The sequence below is a fragment of the Macaca nemestrina genome, chromosome 3 (assembly GCF_043159975.1).
Source record: "Macaca nemestrina isolate mMacNem1 chromosome 3, mMacNem.hap1, whole genome shotgun sequence".
Classification (NCBI taxonomy): Eukaryota; Metazoa; Chordata; class Mammalia; order Primates; family Cercopithecidae; genus Macaca; species Macaca nemestrina.
In genome coordinates this window covers 65704369-65730207 of record NC_092127.1, presented here as the reverse complement: position 1 = coordinate 65730207, position 25839 = coordinate 65704369, and the positions used below count along the sequence as shown (strand labels likewise).

General features: G+C 35.5%; 1 long non-coding RNA gene across 8 annotated transcripts in view; it reads left to right on the top strand.

Annotated features, from left to right (window-relative positions):
* The window catches only part of LOC105486124 (uncharacterized), a 329958-nt gene that overhangs the window by 261605 nt on the left and 42514 nt on the right, over positions 1–25839 (top strand). For all 8 annotated transcript variants that reach the window (XR_011620990.1, XR_011620988.1, XR_011620989.1 and 5 more), the window contains 3 exons: positions 23811–23967; positions 24155–24258; positions 25212–25365. This is a non-coding gene — a long non-coding RNA (uncharacterized lncRNA). The remainder of the gene's footprint in view (positions 1–23810; positions 23968–24154; positions 24259–25211; positions 25366–25839) is intronic.

Here is a 25839-nt window from a genome sequence, read left to right as displayed (position 1 = left end):
TTCACTTTTATAAGATTATCAATGAAACTTACAGTATATTTCCAGTTCTCACATTTTCCTTAAAATTTGTTAGACTTAAAAAAGAAAACAGAGAGTGCTCTTATTTATTCAATAATAAGTAAGCAAACAAATAACAGGCTAATTTAGATCTCTTTAGAATTTCTTTTGTGTAAGTAGTATTTGTAACAAATAGTTGTCCATTTCACAATTTCGAGTTATAGCAGCTTTTACTATTCAACTTTGTGATTTTATAATGGCTAAAACATAGCAGTACTCAGTAAGATATAAAAAGAACCAGCTATTTAGTGGAATGAGGGTTGAAAAAAGCAATGTATCCCTTCCTCCCTACCTCCCTTTCTTCCTTCCTTGTTCCTTTCCTTTCTTTTCCTTTCTTTTCCTTTCCTTTCCTTTCCTTTACTTTCCTTTTTTCTTTTCTTTTCTTTTCTTTTCTATTCTTTTCTCTTTCTTTCTTTCTTTCTTTCTTTCTCTCTCTCTCTCTCTTTCTTTCTTTCTTTCTTTCTTTCTTTCTTTCTTTCTTTCTTTCTTTCTTTCTTTCTTTCTTTCTTTCTCTCTCTTTCTTTACCTTCCTTCCTTCCTTCCTTCTTTCTCTTTCTTTCTTACATTTCTCTTTCTCTCTCTCATTCACTCACTCTCTTGCTCTTCCTTTTTGTATCCTACTGAGTCTAGCTGATTCAATAAATTAGTTATACTTAAACTGAAAAAAAAAAAAAGAAAAAAAAAAGAAAAAAGCAATGCACTAAGTCACATGATTCAAATCTCTTCTTGGTTCCCTCACTTGCAGTTATGTAATCGTGAACCATTTTTTTCCCTTAATAACATGACTTAGGAAGACTTGTTTTCTTCTTTTGTCCATAATTATATTGATGGATCAATTAACCATATTGTTTTGTTTTGTCCTCCCTTTCCCCAGATTGCTTCTAAGTATTAAAAAAAAAAAAAAAATCACAGAATCAGCATTCCACTTGGTAGCTAGCAATGGCTTAAAACATGTCAGTGAACTTATTTTTGCTTTAAAATATGGTTATCACTAAGCTTTATTTTTATCTAGGCTGATTGCAGATTAGCATATTTGGAGAAAGGATTAAATATTTTACCTGCTTGCATTGGAAGTAAGTAAAGAGAACTCCTGGATAATATCAGGTGATAGATAATTAGTTTGGTACCTTACAGAGTGAGGTCCAGCCATGAGTATTTTATTACTTAGTAACACAAGTGAGCATTCAGCTTTTGGGTCAACTCAGATACCTAAAAAGCAGCTATTCTGGCACATTTACAACTTGGTGAATAAATTTATGCAATTTTAGGTCCCTCTGCTGATTTACCTGGAAAGGCCATTATGTAAGATAATGAATTCGACAGATGAAAATCAGTGAATGCATTTGCACAATGTCACTTTATATTATAAGGAAAGATCTGGCATTTCCTTACCGAGGCATGTCCATCTTCATGTGATCTACATATTAAAGATATGGCCCCTACTTTGGAATTGCAAACTTCCCTTGATTAATTTTTCTTTGAATATTGCATATATTTAACTTGGGTATTTTAAAACTGAGTCAAGTGCATTTATTAGCCAGATATCATCAAATATTCAGGCTAACATGGTAGTTAATGATGCAAATACAGAAAATACTCATTTTTTTCCATTATCTGCATTTCAAAAACTAGATGAATCTCTAATCCAAACATTTCTTAATTGGGGTAAGGGCTGCAACTGGGGTTGGAGTGAAGAAGAAAAGTGGCAAATAGAGTATCTTTTCTTCTTTTAATGTCTACATTTTCAAGAATGATGACCCAGATTATTCTTTTAAACATTCTAATATTCATCAGTAAAAGGAAGCTAACTAAGAAGTTTGTGAGAGGGAGAAAATTGGAAAAAAAAAAACATAGAAAAGACTAACTAAGAAATAAACTGAAATGAGTCAACTAATAAAACATTCAGAAGAAAATAACACAACAGATACATCAACAGAAATTGAAAATCATCAAATCCAAGAAGATAATTAAGAGTAGGAACATAGAAGAGATTTGAAACAGACACTTGAAGACCCCCCTTGTAAAAGTCTAGAAAGAATAGAGTGAAAGGAAAAGAAAGAATGAGACAAAAAGTTGAAATTTTAAGAAGATGGGGTTCAAATTACTTTATTAAAGAGTGGTTTATTTGCAACATGGGTTGATGTGACCGATCATCCTGTGATAGTCTTAGCCACCTTGATGGTATATTAAAAAATCAGATTTATAAACACTTGGATATCTTTTATATTAACATCATCTCTGACTGGCATTCCTGATTTTACTATTTTCAAATCATTATAAAGTAAACAGTAAGAGTGAGCAGTCAAGGAGACAAACTGGGATTTAAATTTTGGCTTTGACATTTAGCATCTCAAGATACTTATCTTCCTGTGAGTCAGTTTTCTCACCTGAAAAGTAGATATAGTAATATCACCTGTCTCTTAGATTTATTGTGTACTTTATTTTTATTTTTTGAGACAGAGTTTTACTCTTGTCGCCCAGGTTGGAGTACAATGGCAAGATCTCGGCTCACTGCAACCTTCGCCTCCTGGGTTCAAGTGATTCTCCTGCCTCAGCCTCCCCAGTAGCTGGGATTAATGCCTGGCTAATTTTTTTTTGTACTTTTAGTAGAGATGAGGTTTCACCATGTTGGCCATGCTGGTCTCGAACTCCTGTCCTCAGGTGATCCGCCCACCTCGGCCTCCCAAAGTGTTGGGGTTACAGGTGTGAGCCACTGCACCTGGCCCCTATCGTATACTTTAAATACATTAACACATGTGAAGGTCTTGAAAACCAGTGCTTCTGATATAGTAAGTGTTATCTAAGTCTTAGGATTATTATGTTTGGATGAAGTCTTACAATATGGTATACATTATTGTTTTCTTCTCCAGAATCAAATAAATTATTTTTTTCTTTGTAAGACATCTCAAGGAATTTATAAGTTGCAAGGTATTTTCTTGATTTTCCATCATGTTTATGTTTTGAACTGAGGGGCAGATGGTTTCAAAAATTGTTTAAATGATAGAGATGATGGGGCAATCATTTTGAGGAGTTTTATTGGATATGACTAGAACAAAGGAGATGGTCTGGGGTTGTCAGCATACAATCTTCATCTGTTAAACTCTTCGAGCTCTATTTTCTTTACTTTAAATCTCCTTACCCAAGAGTGGTCAGGGAAGAAGCTGGGATTGAGTTTGATTAGAAATTGAAATACATCTGCTGAAAATGTAAAATTTGTGTTAGTTGATCACATTTCTTCTATAATCTAACGTTCCTTGAGGAGTGATACTGGATGATTAGAATTGCTGGTTTATAGAAACAGCTGGTATGGGTTTAGCAGTTTAAAACTGCACTGAGAGCAGAAACTAACCTCACATATGTTTTAGCTTAATCACATATGAGTTAGCTTAATCTCCTGATAGGAGTTCAATTGATTTGGAAAGAGTTAATCAGAAGTCAGGATGCATTCTTGTGTGCAGCAGTGATTGTCCATCGCACCAAGTCACAAAGAGAAATGCATTACTGAGAAAGTTTGCTATATGCAGTTTTTGTTTCTGGAATTCTACATGTGACTGGCAATAAAAAGGTTTTGCCTTTTTCCCACAACAATACTAAAAATGGCGTGACTGTTTACCATCTTTGCTACTACTGCTTTCACCCAACCAAGACTAGAACATAATAGCCTTGGTTGGTTAAGTGGATACTGTGACAGACTTACGTTAAGTGCATTTAAAATATAATTTCACATAATCCTTACAAAAACTCTGAGGTAGTCGCTAACAAGCTAGGTTTATAAAATTATTGATCAAAGCTATTAAATTATTAATCCAAGATTATCCCAAAAGTAAGAAATAGAGTTGGAATTTGAACCCAGCCTTGTATGATGACCAAACCATATGCCCTTTCTATTGAACTTGCCTCTTGTTTCGTTCCCATAATTTTCTATTCCAAAGGTCTTTATAATTTCTAATATTGGAATCATTTATAGGCCTGAGTCAGGATATTTCTAAAAAGCAACACATATAACCTCAGAATAAACTGAATATAATTAGTTTTGTGTGTTTGTTTGTTTGTTTTGAGACCGAGTCTTACTTTGTTGCCCAGGCTGGAGTGCAGTGGCGTGATCTCAGTTCACTGAAAGCTCCACCTCCTGGGTTCAAGTGATTCTTGTGCCTCAGCCTCCTGAGTAGCTGGGACTACGGGCACCTGCCACCACACACGGCTGGTTTTTGTATTTTTAGTAGAGACTGGGTTTTACCAAGTTGGCCAGGCTGGTCTTGAACTTCTGACCTCAGGTGATCCACCCGCCTCGGCCTTCCAAAGTGCTGGGATTACAGGTGTAAGCCACTGTGCCTGGCCCTGAATATACTTAGTTTTTAATTTGGTTATATACTAATTGAACGTATTTAGCCTTATGAAAACTCACTACATTATCCTTAAGGTTCCAAATAAGAAATAATTCTTACTTGTATACACACGGAGGAAAACTTCTGGATTGGCATCAGCCTAACGATTTCATATTTAGGAATCATCACATGACACCACAGTGACTTGATTGCTTCTTACTCTAGGTTAAATCCATGTTTTTTATTAGATGAGTTACTGAAAAAAGATATGTGTAAACTGACTATGCCTATGTTAGACTACACTCTCTCATTTGTTTCTATCATAAGTGAGAAATGTGCTTCTGTGGGAAATAATTTGACTCTAACTCATAATACACATTATTCTTAAAAAGCCTAGAATCCTTGTGATTTTGATATACATGATGAATTTTTTTAAAAATAAAAATCTGGCTAAATTTTTAAAAGGTGAGGCAATTTAAACTATAGGTAACACTCATGCGGTGCTTACACTGTTCCAGGTATTGTTCTAAAAATATATACATTGAATTCCCATAGCAATTCTAAAAGGAGGCACTATAATGATTCCCATTTTATAAATGAGGAAACAGAGGTGCAGAGAAGTAAAGTAACTTGTGCCAGGTCATGTAGCTAGCCAGTGACGGAGCCGCAGTTTGAACCTAAGCAGTCTAGCTTTAAGACTCCATGCGTTTTTTGTTTGTTTCTTTTTGTTTGTTTTCTTTGAGACGGAGTCTCGCTCTGTCGCCCAGGCTGGAGTGCAGTGGCCGATCTCGGTTCCCTGCAAGCTCCGCCTCCCGGGTTCACGCCATTCTCCTGCCTCAGCCTCCTGAGTAGCTGGGACTGCAGGCGCCCGCCCCCACGCCAGGCTAATTTTTTCTATTTTTAGTAGAGGCAGGGTTTCACCGTGTTAGCCAGGATGGTCTCGATCTCCTGACGGCATGATCCACCCGCTTTGGCCTTCCAAAGTGCTGGGATTACAGGCGTGAGCCACTGCGCCTGGCCCATGCTTTTAATTAATATGCCACACCTTGTGTTTTGTGTGCTTGTTTGTTTGCTTTTCTCTATGCTGTGCCCTGCTCTGCCATGTGAGAAAAGGTTAGTAATACTTCTTTAAACTTTTTTTCTGAACATACTCTGTTTAGCATCAGCATCTTGATACTATCTTTTCCTATAATGCTACTTCAATTTTAAAAATACTGCTTTGCGTTACTTTTTATTTTAAATATTACATAGGGCCATTTATCCTTCTTTTTCGTTACCTACTCCTCATCAATTATTGATTGATCATAAATATTGAATGGGAAAGCTACCCCTCATGTGGAGATGACACAGGGGAATGTGGAAAAAGACTTGGAATATTCTACTCTCCTTGGCCAAACTTCCTGTACTGTGAGTTAGATATCTCACAGCATCTTCCCCTGATGTTATGAAGTGTTAGATTTTAGAACTGTCTTTGTTTTGATTTGATAATAGTCAATGGTCATTTTCTGGCTTTCCGTTTAGGAAGGTCAGGTCAGCTTATTTTGCTCTCTGCCTAGAGAAAGAGGATGCTGTGTAGACATCGAGGTATTCCAGTTCATGTTGCAGTTACTTATCGTTATAAATTAATTAAAAACTTACCCGGTTATGATATGAATTTCCAAGTAGATGTGACTAATAACAAAAATAATAATAGTGACCAACTCATGGGTTCCTGTGAGAACAGAAAGAGGTAATCTGTATGAGGCACGAAAGCAGTATGCACTATAGTGAGCTCTCAATAAATGGTGACTGTCATTATTATCACTACTGTTGTTTTGGGAAGTGGTGCTGACCCGGTGACTGATTATGTTGTTGCCTATGACAGCTTTTCAAAAATTTTAACAATGGAATAGATATCTTGGAATTCTGGATTAAATATATATACATACATATGTGTATATTTAAAAACAGCACTTAATTTTCATAATAGCATATAAGCTTATCCTCCACATAGGTTAATGAAGACTTGTTAAGAACTGAGCATTGCCCTTACAGACCATTTAATGACAGTGAGGGAAGTCATAACACTCATAAGAACAATAAACACAGCATGAAAGCATATATAATTAAATTATCTATGGTGTGGTCTAAGTATTGTGTGGTGTTCAGAACAGAAAAAGCTCAACTAAGTTGAAGTATTCAGAAAGAATCTAGTCATGGAAGTGCTGGGACATGAGATTTCAAAGGAAACCTTTAAAGAAAGAAAAGGGTCTGTCTAGTAGAGAAGGAAAAACATAAGCATACGTCTCTACACAGAAATAAGCACAGTATACTTGTGGAATAACTAGTAAAGTATCATTGCTCTGTATGCCTTTCTTATTGCTTATCACAGGCACTGAGCAAAACTTTTTCCCATGAATGAGAGCAAAATAATTTTCAAACAAATCCCAAATCATTGTTTCTGTCAAAGTCAATGTTACTTTCTAAGTAAATGCTGAAACTAATGGCTTTATAATGATATTTCTACAAACTTTACTTATTTAAATAATCTCATGGCTATTAAATTACTACATTGGATCTGGCAGATGAAAGTATCTGTGTTTTGCTTTATAAACTTGTTCATATCAAAAACTGCCTCTTCAAAAAAGGATAATGACCTTAGGGTATAGTGATCATGTCATCCCATTCTAAATAGATCTGTGTTTCTCACTTTTAAATGGAAAGAGCAGGGTGGTAAACCTAACTGCAGAATAAGTCATATTTCATTTTGAAATATGCAGGCTGGCATTCATTTGAAGACAGGAAAGAAAACACAGACAAACATTTACAAATGAGAGGAAAGATTACAAAGGGTGGAGTACATTGGTAAAGATAGATAGACCCCTTTCTTTCTCTCTCTCCTCCTCTTCTTCCTCCTCGCCACCTCCTCTCCTTCCCTCTTATCTTTCTTCTTTGTGTCTAATATGAGTTAGTATTACTCACCCACATACCAACTTTATTGTCAGAGGTTAATCCCCACAAAACATTCCCTAGGTAGATATGAGAATTCCTCAGGTTTTTCCTTAATCTGTGCTCAAAAACAAACTCCCAAACTGCTCTGCTTCTATGTCTTACCTTGCTGTTTTTTTAGGGAGAAGACTATTCTCACTTGTGAATCTGGCATTTTTCTCAGAAAGCTGTCTTCCATCATTAGTCACCAGAGTGATCACCACCATGATCTTGGAGAAAGAAACATTGCTATCCCTTGGGATAGTCCCGTTTTCTGTAATTTCCCACACATTGAGACTGGTTGTAATTTTTAACAGGGTTTATGGAAGGTTAAGGAATAATGGAAAGAAGCTACATCAAAAGTGTAACTCACAGCTACTGGCCAGGCTCAGATCCATGTCTTGCTAACCATACTGTCTCCCTGTAACACTGTCTCCCATACAGGAGTGCTACCACACTGTCTCCTGTATGGTAGGTGAGAAGGGCTGCTCACCTCCCATATCTGAGACTATTTCAACTGTCTATAGGCCAAATATTCTAAGTTCTTTTTCAGCTTAAGATTTGCGGCCTAGATCTTCGTTTTCTGCCATAAGATTGATACCTTTCTGGGATTTTTGACAACAGGAATTTCATTCTCTTATGTTGGTAGGCCTTCCTTTGGGGTGAGAGTATGTATCTGGGATAGCTGTAGGAACCTCATCCCACTCGAGGAAACATACTCTGCCTCTCTTCTTCTTAGAAGGCAACCTTGCAGTAGTCCAAGCCTAGGATGTTTTTGAGTTAGCTGGTCTACTAAAAACCACAGGTGGCAAATAATTGTGTCCAGGTTAGCCCACACCAAGCTGAGTCCAGTCCCTCTTCCATCAACCCTTTCCAAAGATTAAAACAACCTTGGTGTCTAGACTCATGTTACTTGATATATATATTCATATATCTTATTTATTTTTTAATATTTCTTTTATTATTATTTTTAATAGAAACAGGGTTTTATCGTGTTGCCCAGTCTGGTCTCAAACTCCTGAGATCTGCCTGCCTCAGCCTCCCAAAGTGATTATCCCCAAAGGGATTATGACCATGAGCCACCGTATGAGGCCTATATTTGTATTTTTAAATAATTAATCTAGCTTCAATTGAAAATTAAGGATTATATATATTTATTGTGTATAACATGTTTTGAAATATGTATGCATTTTGAAATGATTACTAGAGCTAATTAACATATGCATTACCTCACATAATTGTCATTTTTTGTGGTAAGAACACAAAATCAAATCTTTCAGTGATTCTTCAGAATACAATACATTGTTACTAACTTCAGTTATCATGTTGTACAACGTATCTCTTAAACTTATTCCTCCTATCTAACAAACTTTGTATTCTTTGACTAACATCTGCCCATCTCCCCACTCCCCCAACCTCCGGTAACCACCATTCTACTCTCTTCCTACAAAATACACTTTTTAATTTTAATTTAATTTTATTCTATTTTGAGACAGGATCTCACTCTGTCACTGAGACTGAAGCAAGTGGTGCGATCTAAGCTCACTGCAGCCTTGACCTCCTGTACTCAGGTGATCCCCTTCAACCTCCGAGTAGCTGAGATTACAGGTGCATGCCACCACATTTGGCTTTAAATTTTTTTTTTTCATACAGTTGGGATTTTGCCATGTTGTCCAGGCTGGTCTCAATCTCCTAGGCTCAAGTCATCCTCCTGTCTTGGCCTCCCAAAGTGCTGGGTTTACAGGCGTGAGCTACTGCACTTGGCCTGGTTTGATTCCACATTTTCTTACTATGATAGAATGCTACATGCTGGGAAATTTATAAACAATAGAAGTTTATTTGGCTCGTGATTCTGCAGGCTAGAAAGTTCAGGATCAAGGGGCTGAATCTGGCGAAGGACTTCTTGCTGCATCATCCATGGCAGAGAGACACAGAGAGTGAGAGAGAGAGAGCCAGAGATTAAACTTACAGCCCCAAGCCCTTTTATAATTGCTTTTAATCCATTCATGAGAACATAGCCTTCATTATCTAAACACTTCTTATTAGGCCCCACTGCCAAACATTGTTGTACTGGGGGATGAAGCTTCCAGCACATGCTTTTTGGACGACATACTCCAACTGTAGCATACAGATAAGTGAGATCATGTGGTATTTGTCTTTCTGTGTCTGGCTTATTTCATTTGGCATAATGTCTTCCAGGTTCACCCATGTTGTTGAAATGACAGGATTTTTTTCTTCTTCTTCTTCTTTTTAAGGCTAAATTGTATTCCACTGTATATATATACTATATCTCCCGTATCTAATTACCTGTTGATGGACACTTCGGTTGATTCCATATCTTGGCTATTGGGATAATGCTGCAGTAAATATGGGAGTGCAGATATGTCTTTGAAATACTAATTTCATTTCCTTTGGAGATATATATGTGTGTGTGTGTGTGTGTGTGTATATGTACACTCATACATATATATGTATATAAGATTGCTGGATCAAGTAATTTTTTTAATTATACTTTAAGTTCTAGGGTACATGTGCACAATGTGCAGGTTTGTTACATATGTATACATGTACCATGTTGGTGTGCTGCACCCATTAACTCATCATTTACATTAGGTATATCTCCTAATGCTATCCCTCCCCCCTCCCCCCTCCTCACAATAGGCGCCGGTGTGTGATGTTCCCCTTCCTGTGTCCAAGTGATCTCATTGTTCAATTCCCACCTATGAGTGAGAACATGTGGTGTTTGGTTTTCTGTTCTTGCAATAGTTTGCTGAGAATGATGGTTTCCAACTGCATCCATGTCCCTACAAAGGACACGAACTGATCCTTTTTTATAGCTGCATAGTATTCCATGGTGTGTATGTGCCACATTTTCTTTTTTTTTATTATTATACTTTAAGTTCTAGGGTACATGTGTACAATGTGCAGGTTTGTTACATATGTATACATGTGCCATGTTGGTGTGCTGCACCCATTAACTCATCATTTACATTAGGTATATCTCCTAATGCTATCCCTCCCCCCACCCCCTCCCCACAATAGGACCTGGTGTGTGATGCTCCCCTTCCTGTGTCCAAGTGATCTCATTGTTCAATTCCCACCTATAAGTGAGAACATGTGGTATTTGGTTTTCTTTTCCTTCGATAGGAATGATGGTTTCCAGCTGCATCTATGTCCCTACAAAGGACATGAACTCATCCTTTTTTATGGATGCATAGTATTCCATGGTGTATATGTGCCACATTTTCTTAATCCAGTCTGTCACTGATAGACATTTGGGTTGATTCCAAGTCTCTGCTATTGTGAATAGTGCCGCAATAAACATACGTGTGCATGTGTCTTTATAGCAGCATGACTTATAATCCTTTGGGTATATCCCCAGTAATAGGATGGCTGCAAATGGTATTTCTAGTTCTAGATCCTTGAGGAATCGCCATACTGTTTTCCAGAATGGCTCAACTAGTTTACAGCCCCATCAACAGTGTAAAAGTGTTCCTATTTCTCCACATCCTCTCCAGCACCTGTTGTTTCCTGACTTTTTAATGATTGCCATTCTAACTGGTGTGAGATGGTATCTCATTGTGGTTTTGATTTGCATTTCTCTGATGGTGAGTGATGATGAGCATTTTTTCATGTGTCTGTTGGCTGTATGAATGTCTTCTTTTGAGAAGTGTCTGTTCATATCCTTTGCCCACTTTTTGATGGGGTTATTTTTTTCTTGTAAATTTGTTTGAGTTCTTTGTAGGTTCTGGATATTAGCCCTTTGTCAGATGAGTAGATTGCAAAAATTTTCTCCCATTCTGTAGTTGCCAGTTCACTCTGATGGTAGTTTATTTTGCTGTGCAGAAGCTCTTTAGTTTAATTAGATCCCATTTGTCAATTTTGGCTTTTGTTGCCGTTGCTTTTGGTGATCAAGTAATTTTTTGAGGAACCTCCATACTGTTTTATGTAATGACTATCTTAGTTCGTATTTCTATCAACAGTGTGAGAGTGTTTCCTTTTCTTCACATCCTCACCAACTCTTGTTATCTTTCCTCTTTTTGATAATAGCCATTCTAACAAGTGTAAGGTAGTATCTCATTATGGTTTTAATTTGTATTTCTCTGATAAGTCATAAAGGTTTACTGAATTCATTTTTTAATTCTAACAGTGTTTTTGGTGGAGTCTTCAGGGTTTTCTTATATATATAGGTTTTCTAGGTATAAAATCATGCCATCTGCAAATAGGAACAATTTAACTTGTTTCTCATCAGTTTGGATGTCTTTTATTTCTTTCTGATGCCTAATCTCTCTGGCTAGGACTTAGATTATTATATTGAATAAAACTGGCATTGTCTTGTTCCTGATCTCAGAGGAAAAGTTTTCAACTTTTAACCGTTGAGTATGATATTAACTGTGGGTTTGTTACATACGGCCTTTATTGTGTTGAGGTACATTCCTTCTAAATTTATTTAGAATTTTTATCATCATATATTTATATATTTTTTATATTATCTTATGCCAAACAGAACTCAAGACAGTTTTAAAAATATGGGCAGTATAAAGTAAAATTAGGAATCAGGCCTGAAAAACAATTACAGAAATAAGAAATAAATTAGAGAATAGGAAAAGTAATTACAGATATACATGCTGGAGCTTCCTCAGGTTGAGCCACAAATTTGGTCATAAACTTTCTGTCAGGAAAAGAAAATGGAGGCATGACTGTCAATTACTGAAGTCTTAAAGGCATTATTTATTTGAACATTTCTAAAGAAAATCCTGAGTAATAGAGGAGTAGCCCAGGGAACATAGGAAAGCTTGTTAACATCCCTGAAAGAAATTTACCAGTTCACATATTCTCCGTCATCAACACTTTAGTCCAAGACTTGATCATCTCATACCTGGACTATATAAAACTGCCTTCTAATTAGTCTCCCCTCTTCTACTCTTATAGTTTATATAGCAGCTTTTTAATAGTATCTTTTTCAAAACTTCTTTTAGATCACCTCAGTTCTCCTCTTAATGGAAAATCTTTCTATGGCTTTCTATTGTGAGAAGAGTAGAATCTAACTCTACTTTGCCTCAAATACCCTGCCTGATCTAGCCCTGGACTATCCCTCCAGCACCATCTCCTATCTTGGTCCCCTCATTCACTCTGCAACAACCACACTGAGCGTTATTTGGTAGCTTGCTTCTACTGCAAGCTACCAAACTTGCTTCTGCTGCACTAAGCTCCTGTCTTCACACAGCTTATCCCAAAGCCAAGGATACCTATTTTAGGTTTTTATTATGATAGAACCCACTTTTAGGCACCCAAGCCTTCCAATTATTTTCTGCTGCATAATCAACCACTCCAAACCTAATAGCTTAAAAAACAAACAGTTATTTAGCTTAAGAATGTGCAGTATGGGCAGATTTTAGCAGGGAAGGCTTGTCACTGTTTCACGCAGTATGAGCAGAAAAAAACCTTTGACAATTTTACTTTGAAAACGCTCAGCAAACAAGGAAAGGAGCTAAAAGAGTTTCCCACACTTGAATAAAGGGCATCTGTGAAAAAAAAAAGCTAACATCATGCTTACTATTGAAATAGTAAAATTCTTTTCCCATGGATTAGAAAGAGATCAGGATGACTCTTCTCACCACTTCTATTCACTATTGTATTAAGTACTCTAGAAAGTGTAATAAGGCAAGAAAAAGAGAGAAAAGGCATAAGAACAGGGAAAGAACAAGACAAATTGCCATTATTCACAGATAGTATGATTTCTTACATAGAAAATTCTATGGAATTTACAAAAAAGTATTGGAATTAATAAGCAAATATAGCAAATTCACAGGATACAAGTTTGATATGTGAAAATCAATGGCATTATTACATATTTGTAACAAATGATTACAAGATAAAATTTAAAAACTCATTTTCTGCAGCATCAAAAATTATACAATACTCAAGAAAATTTTAATGTAAGATGTTGTGGCAGACACATCCTGGGTTGACCCCAATGCTCCTTGCCCCTATATAGTCTCCTTCCCTTGAGTATGCAAAGAGGTTGTGACTGGCTTCTAACCCATGTAAGATGGCAAAGATGATGGGATACCACGCCTTTGATTAGGTAACTCTGTATGGCAAGTGGACTCTAGAAAGACTCTTCTGTTCGTCTTAGAGAGGCAAATGGCCATGTTGTGAACTGTTTATGAAGAGAGTCATACAAAAAGGACAGTAGGCATCCTCTAAGACATATCTAGAATACTAAAGACAAGTTTGAAAAAGGGAAAAAAACAAGTTGGAGTATTTACCATATTCTACTTGATTTCAAGACCCACTACATAAAGTAATAAACAGAGTGTGATATTGGCAGCAGCAGAGACAAGCAGGTAATCAAAACAGAGTAGAGACTAGAAATATATCTCTACATAGACGGTCAGTTGAAATTTGGAAAAAGATGCCAGGAAAATTTAATTTAAAAAGGAGTCATTTTATTTATTTATTTATTATTTAAGATTCAGTGTGTATATTTGAAAGTTTGTTATATGGGTATATTGTGTGATATTAGGGTTTAGGCTTCTATTGATCCTACTACCCAGATAGCGAACACAATACCCAATATGTCACTTTTCAACCCTTGCCTTCCCCTCTCCCTTTGCTGTTTTGGAGTCCCCAGTGTGTGTTGTTCCTATCTTTATGTCCATGAGTACCCAATGTTTAGCTAGTGTTTTGTTAAGGACTTTTGTGTCTATGTTCATCAGGAATTTTGGCCTATAGCTTTCTTTTTTGTTGTGCCTTTGCTAGATTTCAGTATCAGAACTATGCTGGTTTTGTAGAATAAGTTAGGGAGAAATTCCTCCTCCTCAATTTTTGAAATAGTTTCAATAGGATAGGTACCAGCCCTTGTTTGTATGTTTGGTAGAATTCAGCTATAAATCCATCTGGTCCAGGGCTTTTCTTGGTTGGTAGGATTTTTATTACTGATACAATTGTGAAATTTGATATTGGTCTGTTCAAGTTTTCACTTTCTTCCTGGATCTATGTTTGGAGGTTATATGTTTCCAGGAATTTATCCATTTCCTCTAGATTTTCTAGTTTGTGCATATATAGATGTTCAGTGACTACTATCTCTGAGGTTCTTTGGTATTTCTGTGGGATGAATTATAATATTATCTTTTTCATTTCTGATTGTGATTATTTGGATCATCTCTCCTTTGCTAATCTAGCCAGTGGTATATGGAACTTGTTTATCTTTTCAAATAACAAACTTTTCATTTTGTTGATCGTGTGTATTATTTTCTTGTCTCAATTTCATTTAGCTCTGTTCTGACTTTACTATTTTTTGTCTTCTACTAGCTTTAGGTTCAGTTTGTTCATGTTTTTCTAGTTCCTTTAGGTGTGAGATTAGGGTGTTTGAGATCTATCTCTTTGATTTAGTGCTATAAACTTTCTTCTTAACAAAGGCTTAACTTTCTTAAGCCTTTGCCACATCCCAGAAGTTTTGCCATGTTGTGTCCCTATTTTCATTTGTTTCAAAGAATTTTTTGATTTCTGCCTTAATTTTGTTGTTCACCCAAAAATCATTCAGGAACAAGTTATTTAGTTTCCATGTATTTGTGTGGTTCTGAGAATTCCTCTTGCTATTGATTTCTATTTTTATTTGACAGTGGTCCAAAAAGATGCTTGGTATGATTTAAATTTTTTGAAATATATTGAGATTTGCTTTATGAGCAAGCATGTCAACAATCCTAGAGTATGTTCCATGTGCAGAAGAATGTATATTCTGTGGTTTTGGGGTGCAGTATTCTGCAGATGTCTATCAGATCCAGTTGGTCAAGTGTTCAATTTAACTCCAGAATTTCTTTGTTAGTTTACTGGCTTAGTGATCTGTCTTATGCTGCCAGGGGGGTGTAGAGGCTCCTTCTATGAGTGTGTGGCTGAGTCTTTTCTTAGGTCTAGAATTAATTATTTTATAGATCTGGGTGCTCCAATGTTGGATGCATATATATTTAGAATAGTTAAACCTTAATCTTCTTTTTGAATTGAACCCTTCTATCATTATTTAATGCCCTTCTTTGTCATTTTTGAAAACTGTTATTGGTTTCAAGTTTGTTTTGTCTGATGCAAGAATAGTAACCCCTGCTTTTTATGTTTTCTATTTGCATGATAAATCTTTCTCCATTCCTTTACTTTAAGCCTATGGGTGTCAAGGTGTCACAACATGTGAGATGGGTCTCTTACAGACAGCAGAAGGATGGGTCTTTTTTTTTTTTTTTTTAAATTCAATTTGTCACTCAGAGAAGTTAAAATGTGTTTTCTACATATGGGAAAGACAGAGCTAAGCCTGATTCTGGCCTAAGCAAGCCCGAATGGCCTCCACAGTACATGTCTGTGTCAGCATCAGCTTGCCTGCTGGGAAATCATAAAGCAAAGGATTCATTGGGTAGATGCTGACCAGTGGGAGAGGGAGCTCTTGGATCCCTGATGGAGGCAGAAACGATTAGAGGAGAATATCTTGAATAGAATGGCATCTGTCTGGGTCAATGAAATTGTGGAGGAGATTCTCCCTCAGATTCATTCACAAGAGAAAGAGTTAGTTTGCGTATCAGTCAGACTTAGAGGATGAGATGAAAGCTTCTTAGTGTATCCTCCATCTCCTCCTTATGAGTTGTAAGGGTAGGAAAAGATGTGCCAGACAGAGAAAGAGAAGATGCTCAGTGTTGCCACCTCCTCTACCCACTTCAGACTTTTAGGCTTTCGGCAAGCAGCAGGACTAAATGGTAAAGCATGGAGATTGGCATTAAATCAAGTTCCGTATTCAACTTCTGAACTCCAGTGGAATTTCAACTTCTGAATTGATACTGTGTGACTATTTTTTATCTAAAAAATGAAAAAAAAATCATAAAGCCACTGGAATTTTCATATAGAAACAAGAATAAAACCCCACTGAATAAATTTTGAAGAAATATGATAGATTTTTTTTTAAGTTGTAGTTTTTTAAAAGACAAGGTCTTACTTTATTGCCTAGGCTGGAGTGTAGTGGTAAAATCTTGATTCACTGCACCCTTGAATTCCTAGCCTCAAGCCTCCTGAATAGCCGGGACTACAGGTGTGTACCACCATGCCTACCTAATTTTTAAATTTTTTGTGGAGATGGGGTCTTGCTACATTGTCCAGACTGGTCTCAAAGTCCTGGCTTCAAGCAATCCTCTCACCTCAGCTTCTCAGAGCACTGGGATTACAGGTGTGAGCCATTGTACCCAGCCAAAAAGTTGCATCTTAATTACAAGTATATACCTATAGCAATTGTTTATTGGTATATCAAAGACAATTGTTTAAAAAAATTTAATAATTTCTTTCTAATTCTATCAATTGGATGAGTTTTGAGTCATCTCACTTTTATTGCATTTAGCTGGGGGATGGCCTGGGGCTCAGCTGAGATAGCTGAGATGGTTGAGCTTCTCTCTGTGGTTTTTCATCCTTAAGAACACTAGAAAGGGCATTCTCACATGGTGGTGGCAGCCTCTAAGACTGCAAGGCCTAATATGCAATATGCAATTGCTTATCAAGTCTCTATTTATATTACATTTCATGATTTCCCATTGGCCAGAACAATTTATCTATATCAGTGATAAATTTATCTATATCAGTGATAAACTGTTTCCCTCTTGTAGGAAACATACAAGAGGGAAATATACAAGAATGTGGATACTGGGGGCATGTTACTTTGGGGACCATTTCTTTGGCAATCTACAAAAATCTACCTTCTGGTCCCAGTGATTTTTAACCTTTTCCATAGGTAAAATACACTTGCCTCCTTTTAAGCCCAAAAGTCTTACAAGATTTGAAGTTCATAATCATGTGAATTGCATCAGGTCCAGAGCTGGAGAAAATTTCTTAGGTGTAGCTACGTTTGATTCAGAGATGTGTGAATAAAAAAGACATGTAATCTCCCCTGCCTCCACTCCCATTACACGGTGTTAGGTGAGAGAGGAGCAGGAGAACCATAAAAGATATTTCTGTTTAAATTAGGGAGGAATGAGAGGAACCTAGCAGTCACAGGTTCATAGCAACTCTGAAATCTAGCTGAGCATATGTTGTCAGGATTTCCTGCTCTGAACACAAAGAATGTTTCTTACTAGAACTCAGTTTGCCCCCTGAGAACAATTTGCTGACTACAGCTCAATTTCCTCCAGAGTTCTTGACTGCCATCTGAGAAGACCTTTGTTTTTCACAGGAAAGACCCTTGCTTACCACTGAATAGTTTTCTAAGCCTGGTTACTGCCTATAGAAAAGTTGGGGACCCAGACATCTCTTTCCGTTTTGAACTTTCTCAGTGCCTTTTAGTCTAAACTGGCAATACTTTGATTAATCCCATTCTCTTAGAAACATGGAGGATTTTCTATAAATCTTATTGGTATTGGCTCCATGTCCCACAGCCACATTCTTTTTTCTTTTTTTCAAGAATGTTCTACAGTAAGCAGCATAATGACCTCTCATATTTGTGTATTTTATAATCTCACACTTGTAGCTATGTTATGATACATGACAAGGGGAATCAAGGTAGTTGATGGAATTTAACTTGCTATCCAGTTGACCTTAAATAGTGAGATTATCCTAGTGGGCCCAATGTAATCACGAGGATTCTTAGTTGTAGAAGTGAGAGGCAGGAGAGTAAGTGGCAGAGTGACATTATGTGAGAAAGACTCAACAGACTTCATTTAGATAGCTTTGAAAAAAGAAGGTGGCCATGAGCCAAGGAATGTGGGCAGCCTGTAGAAGCTGGAAAAGGCAAGAAAATGGATCCTTCAGAAAGAATCACAGTTCTACTAACACCTTGATTTTAGCCCAGTAGAGGTCAGTTTTGGACTTCTGACCTCTAGAACTATAAGATAATATATTATGTTGTTTTAAGTCACTGTTTGTGGTACTTTGTTACAGTAGCAATACCATCTATTACATTCATCTGCATTTGGACAACACCTTTAAGCTACCTAGGAACATTTTGTTCCAATGCAAACTACTATGGCTCAGTCTCTTACATTTAGATACCGGAAGATGTACTCAAATAATTTCATATCAGCATTGATGATGATAGCAAAGTACTGAGAAGAACCTACATGCTCATTATTAGTGGCATGGATAAATAAATTTTAGAGTATTCATACAAGGAATATGTATTCTCAGTTAACATTGGGTAAATATCTATCACGTTATTGTTAGGAAAAAAAGCTTTCCTGGAAAATATAATCTCTGAATCCTCTTATGTAAAATTCAAAAATAGTATACTTTAAAAAATGCTGACACGTGTGTTTTAAAGATGTGAAGAAAAGTAAGAGATTTGCTCAGAATTCATTATAGCATTGGCCCCTGAGGGAAATGTGACCAGGGAGGAGGTACTGGTAATGTTCTACTCCTAAACTAGGTGGTGAATTTCTAAGTGACCATTTTATTATTCCTTAAACTATGCTTTTATATTATATCAGCTTCTTGTACATAAAATTTACAATAAAAATTCAAGAATTAAAAAAAGTAAAAAATAGAAAAAAATATTCCAAATGGTTTCCAAAGAAAACTGATGTAGCAATGTTGCTATTGAACAAATAAAAGGCATTATTAGGAAATAAACAGGGGTCCATTAAGCAAAATAAAAATAACAATTCACATAGAAGATATAATATTCCACAGCCTACTTTCTTATTTATTTATTCTTAAATTTCTTCAGTGAATGGGAGATATTGATGAAATGTAAGATTTATAGTCATTTTAGTAAACCAAATACTAATTTTTTGTCGTCCTTACGTTACTTTGGTGGTAGCAATCATGTGTGTTGAGAGAGACACATAAGAGATGGTGGAGAAATATGTTTAGTAGAATATTATCATGCTAATTAATACAATTTCATAATTTTAAGTAGTTCATTCTGTGAAGGCTTTTTGAAATGGGTAAATTCACAGTGATTACAGCTGAATACAATATATATTTTCCTACTAGTTACAAAATAAGAATTAACAACGAAAACACAATGTCCTCTCATAACTTCCCTAAATTTTAAAAAAAGCCAAAGAAAAATATTCTTTTGAAGACTTAGTAAAGCATAACGGAAAAAGAATGCAGGAAATGATGTTAAGAATTTTTGATACTTGATTTTAGAATAACAATTTTAATACTAATAAACACCAATTTCATACTGAAGACATGTCTCAGGGCTTAGTGTGGACCTCACTTATCTCAGAAAACAGGAATTGGATAGCAGATATCAAATAAATGAGGCAACCAGATATTGGAGATCTTGATGGTTAAGATTAAAGTTAATATGTCATGTTTTAATTTTTTCCTAAATGGAAGCCAGATGATGGACTAAATTATCCTCCCCACCCAACTCCTACCACCTTTCTGCTTGTTTTCTTTGTGCTGCTCCATGGGTCTATGGCATAAGCAACTGTAAGTTACACTAGGATGTAGGAGAACATTCAGGAGCGTGTGGTTCTCCATCACTGAACAACCTCTGGGGAGTTTTTTGAATGCTGACTCACTCATTATTGCAGCCCCAACATGCAACAGGACACATATTAGACGCTTAGTAAAGACTTGTTGAGTGAATGGTTGACAGAGTGCATATTAATAGTAAATAATAAAAAAAGGAAATGATTTTCAAAAAGAAGTTGCATTACTATTTTTAAACATCACACATTTAAATATTCATTATTGCTAGTGCTGTGAGAGCTTTATTGCAGTCCTGCTACTGGCTTTAGGTATTATCTCATGCAAAACACCTAATTCAGGCAAGAACCAGCCTCGGCAGGTTTTTATAACTATTTTTCCTTGCAGTTCTAATATCTTACACCTCTTTTGACTCACTTGGACTCCTTTTGGGTAGTTTAATATGTATGACTCTGCTTGTTTATTCTATCCTTAGGTAGGAACTAATTTAATAATATTGCCACTTCCCATTTACAAAAACTTACAAGTTAAATGGACTTGACCAGATAAAGCAGGCTAAAAAGGAACAAGATTAGACTTCACAGTGAACACAAATCTGACTAGCATCTAATGTTGTTCTGTGATTTTCCTAGATTTTTGTTCTTTCTTTAGAAAAAAAACCATTTTCACAATTTTCTAATTAATAAAGTAATACATATTCAATTCAGAAAACAGAAAAGAACAAATAAAAATATACTTAGAATTCCACCATACACAAATAACTACTTTTAAGGATTTTACTATAGCTCTTCTTGGCCCCTGTCTATCTTTTCATAGATTTACACAATTTATTTTTTTTTACATAGGGCTTCCTTCTTTTATTTATTTAGCAATGTGTCAGCAATGTTTTCATGTCATGAAATATTTTAAACTTGTGAGTAATGCTGATTTTTAAATAATGTATTTAATAATATTTAATAATAGTAAATTATAATGATTACAAAATTCATTTCAGTCAATCCCCTACAATTGAACATTTAAGATGCTTTAAATTATTATTATTATTATTATTACTTTTGGAAACAAATTTTCTCCACATATGAAATTTTTATAAAAATCTTGATAATGATGGTTAGGTATACATATTAGGAGTATGCACAAGTGGCCTTTTAGCCCTTGTATTTTGTAAAAATCTGTTCTTTATTTTTGGAAGGCCAGATTTACAAATGCTTATCTCAAAATCGTTTCTGACTTATCTGAACTCGGGCATGATGAATGATCATGTGACCTTACAAGTTATAACTATATCTTCAGGTCCTTTTTTCTTTTTCTCTTGGACAATTACGTATGAGAAATTGGGCTAGGCACTGCACAAAAGGGAAATAATTACAATTATAACTCTTGCCCTGAGCACCATTTACTCTCAACCATTGGTTGGTCATCACCAGTCAGTTCGATGAACTTGAGAATAATTTTGTTTTCTGTCCAAGGAAAAGACCACTTGGAATTTTTATTAAAATTATATTCAATGTGTTATTTAATAACAGAAAGTATTTACATTTGTAAAATCCTGAGCCTTCCTATCTGTTCCTGAATCTATTTATAAGCATGATTTTATATTATCTATAATCATCATTTTTGAGTATATTCAGGTCATGTAAGTCTTTAGTAAAATGTTACCTTTTCCTTCTTTAGGCCCTTTAAATAAATTGTTAATAATCCTCAATTATACTATCAGTTACTCAGTGCTTTCCTGATGCAAGACAGTGTGCGGAACATTTTGCATGAATAATTTTTTTTTTTTTTTTTTTAAGACAGAGTCTCACTCTTTTGCCCAGACTGGAGTGCTGTCGTGTGATCCTGGCTCACTGCAACCTCCGCCTCCTGGGTTCAAGTGATTCTCCTGCCTCAGCCTCCTGAATAGCTGGGATTGCAGGTGCCTGCCACCATACCCGGCTAATTTTTTTGTATTTTTAGTAGAGATGGGGTTTCACCATGTTGGCCAGGCTGGGCTCGAACTCTTGACCTCAGGCGATCCACCTGCCTGGGCCTCCCAAAGCATGAATAATTTTATCTAACCCTCACAACAACTACATGAAGAGGGAAAAATTATTATCTCTGATGCACAGATGGGGAAATTGAGGCTTGGATAAGTTATATGTCTTGCCCAGAGCAATATACCTAGCAAGTTGCAGAAGAATTTGAGACCAAGCTGTTTGAAAAAAAATTTTTAAGTAAACTTTTTATTGAAGCATAACATATGTAAGGAAATGAGCAAAATAATAAGTGCACAGCTCAATTGATTTCTATAAAATAAACATACTCATGTAATGAACACACAGAATATTACTGGTATCCCTAGGTACTTCTCCTAGGCCCTCCAACTGTCATTAATCCCCTTGGGGATAACCAGTAGTCTAATGTTTGCCACTGTAAACTAGCTATGCCTTATGTGGAACTTCACTTTTCTATGTCTAGATCATTTTGTTCAACATTGTATTTTTGATTCATTGTTGGGTTTAGCTATAGTTTTTTCATTGTTGTGTAGAATTCTATTTTACATATAAAACACTATTTATGTATTCTATAGTAGGTGGCATTTGAGTTGTTTTCAGTTTGGGATTATTTAAATAATGTTACTATAAACATACTTTTTCATATTTGTTGGCATGTAAATTTCTATCAGGTATGTACTTAGGAGTGGAATTGCTGGGAAGGCATATGCTTAGTTTTAGTATAGATTTCCAGATTTCCAAAGTGACTTCATCCTTTCCCACTTTTCACTGCAGTTTCTGAGAGTTCTTGTTGCTCTGGAACATTTTGCTCTTGTGTTTTTTAACTGATAAGTGTTAATAAAATGGAAAAATGTATTTTTTTCCTGTATGTTCATTTTATATATTTTGCTAAGTATCTTATTTTTCTAAAAAAATGCTCTAAAACTATGATAATATCTCCACCTTTATTTCTAATTTTGTATATTTATACATTATTTATTACACTAAGAGTTTGTCTGTTATTGGTTTAATTTCTAGCAAAATATCTATGAAAATTATTTATTAATTCTATTGTCTCAAAAATTAATATTTTCTTCTTTCATACTTATTCGTTTTTAGCTTTCCTTAAGCTTATTTTTCAATCTTCATTAGCAGAGTGCTTACCTAATTGATTATTGTTTAAGAGTAAATTGTCTCTGCTGATGGAGTGAGCAACATAAATCCAGGAGAAATCTGCTGGAGAGATATTGAGTATAAAATATTTTTTCATTCAGAGAAAGAGAGAGACAGAGACACACAGGGAAAGAAATAAGGAGTTAATTATCCATTTCCTTCCCCAGGACTTTGCCATGTCTGCATGTGTGGATGAAGAGTGTGATTTTAATCTTACAACCAGGAAGGGAGTTAGTCATAGGGAAAATTACAGAGCAGATGATTAAAGATATGGTGGTCTTTTCTGATATCACAAAGTCACAGCCTTTCATCCAACTTCCTCTTATTAAAGACCAAAAACATTAAAAATAAAAAAAGGAAAAAGGAAATAAATATTTTCCCCAATTTTTAAACTTTTGAATTCTGTTTTCTATTATTGGCCAAGGCATTTTAACTGATTCGCTACCCATATCTTTCTTCATTTGTGTTTTGCTTGATGTAACAGGGACAGAGAGCTATGAAAATACCCTCCTACTGTTGTTTCTGGTTTTTTTTGGAAAAACTAGTTTTTAATTATGTGATCCTGTATTTTATTATGATTCAGCTTGAAGATTCATGAGTTATAATTTTGTGTCATAAACTTATTTTGTTCTTTCCCATCATATTCTTTTAAAAATACACAATTTATAATTTTTTACCCAGCTTCTTATTTTAAAGTATTATTTTGTTAGTATGTGAGAATTAATTTACTTTTCTTTCAAATAGTGTTAAAATGTACTTTCTGATATAATGTTGTTAAACAATTACTTATACTCAATGCTGTGTTTACGTATTTTCTGAGACTCACTTCTACTGTTCTTAGGCCATAATTTCCCCTTTTATATGTACAGATAAAACTTAATAGAATACTTTCTTGGTTTACTTTTTCCAGGATAAATGAATAGATGATATTCTTTCAGCTACTTTTACACATGAAGCAAAACTTTGTTGAACATAGAGCATCTGGCTTAAAATTTGTTCCCTGATGCATTTGTAGCCGTTTTCCCCATATTCTGGCATTTGGTGTGGTGCAGAAGTCCTGCCTCAGTGTAAGTGTTCTCCTGTGCTAGGTTACGTTTTTTACCACCTCTAGGCTGGTTGTCTTTCACTTCTCAACAGGGTATATCTGGTTTGGTTTTTACTCTTCGGATGTAACCTCTTTAAATGTTTAGATTCAATTCAATTTTTTTTTCTACTAATACTTTATTTCAGTATATTTTCTGTTCTATTTTTCAGAATTATTGATCAAATTTGGATCTCTGTGTGCTGTCCTCCAATTTAATACCTTCTCTGTTGCTGTTTTGTTTTCTTTCTTCTGGAACGTGGCAGAGTGCTTCAAGGTGGGTCGCAGATGTCTGACTCAATCTTCTACATTAATAGGTTTTCTCTGTATTGTTATAATTAATTTTAAACTGATTTTATAAAATTTATAATTATAGGATTTTTTTTCATGTTCAATTCCATTTAAATTTTTTCCTATTTGCCCATTCTTCTTTTTTCTTATCACTTTGAATATACTGATCTCACACTGAAAAGACACATTGATAGAAATGAATTTTTGAACTGAGTCCAAAGATTTAAACATCTGGTTATACCCTGATGAAAAAAGAAAGAAGACAATCTCTTTATCATGTCTGTCTTTTGTTTTGAAGTTATTACTTAAATTTTGTTAAAATAAATTGTGGTTTATTGCATTATTTTCCTCATTTCTTCACTTCTTCTTGCATCTGTTCCTTTGCTATGGCCTCGCCATCACAGATGGCATGTACTCATTTCATCTTGTCTCTGGGCTTGGCTATGTGACTTGCTTTGGCTGATGACACATGAGCAAAAGTCACAGTTTGCATTCTAAGCGCAAGCCTTGAAGATCTCACATGTTCTTGCTTGTTTTATTTTCTTTCTGGCAGATCATGGAAATAATATAACTGTGGGTAGTCTGCTGGTCAGCAGAGCCACCCTAGGTAATTAATAGATATGCAGTGACAAAAAGAGCTTCCCAGTTGAGCCTTGCCTATGTCAATCAGATTCTAGTAGGTTCACAGATGCATGAGCAGTAAGAAAAGTTTACACTTATTGGAGTGATTTGTTACATAGCAATAAGTAACCAACACAATACATTTTAAAATATTTTCTCTGGTAAATCATTTTCAAAAGTAATTCTTTCTGTGCTTCTTGCTTAATAAAACTTTTTGTAAATCTTACTTTTAAAACGTTATTCTTCTTTGTCTTGAATTCCTCATTGAAAAAAGATTCATAGTTTTTTTTTTTTCCTAATTCATCTGTCTTTAAATAGCGATGAGACTTCCTCTTTGAAGATCACAGGTGAGAAGATTAGATGCTTTCTCGGAAGCCCAGCAACCTGATGGGATTGTGGAGTGAGCCAGACCCAAATCAGAACTTCATCCCTGCATGGTTTATTTTGCTTGTTTGGCAAACTTGCCCCGCAGGTAAGCAGATCCAGTGTGACAATATCTTCCTGTGCCAGCTGTTCATGTTTTCAAAGAAGAGATTCTTCGGGGTTTTGTTTTGTGCCTTGAACCCTTCAAAAGCAAATGTCACAATTCTAACTGGCTTATTACTTGTCCTGCTTCCTGCACTTCTAAAGAAGTTATCTGCTGCTTTGGGGAAAATTGTCAGCATGGTTCAAGGCATTTTATTTGCTTGATATCCTTGAAAGAGACTAGCCAACTGCTCACAAATCTCACTTCATCTCCCTCTTAGACATTCAGCTAACCTATATTTTTGTTTCCTCTGCCTGTGGCCATGTGATTGATTTCTCAGGAATACAATGTGAATAGAAGTGATATTGTTATTTCCAGGTCTGGCTCATAAAAACTTTCTATGAACAATTCCCAACTTTCCAACAGAGGCTAAAGAAAATGGAGAAAGTCCAATAACTAAGGATTGCATCTGACCCACTG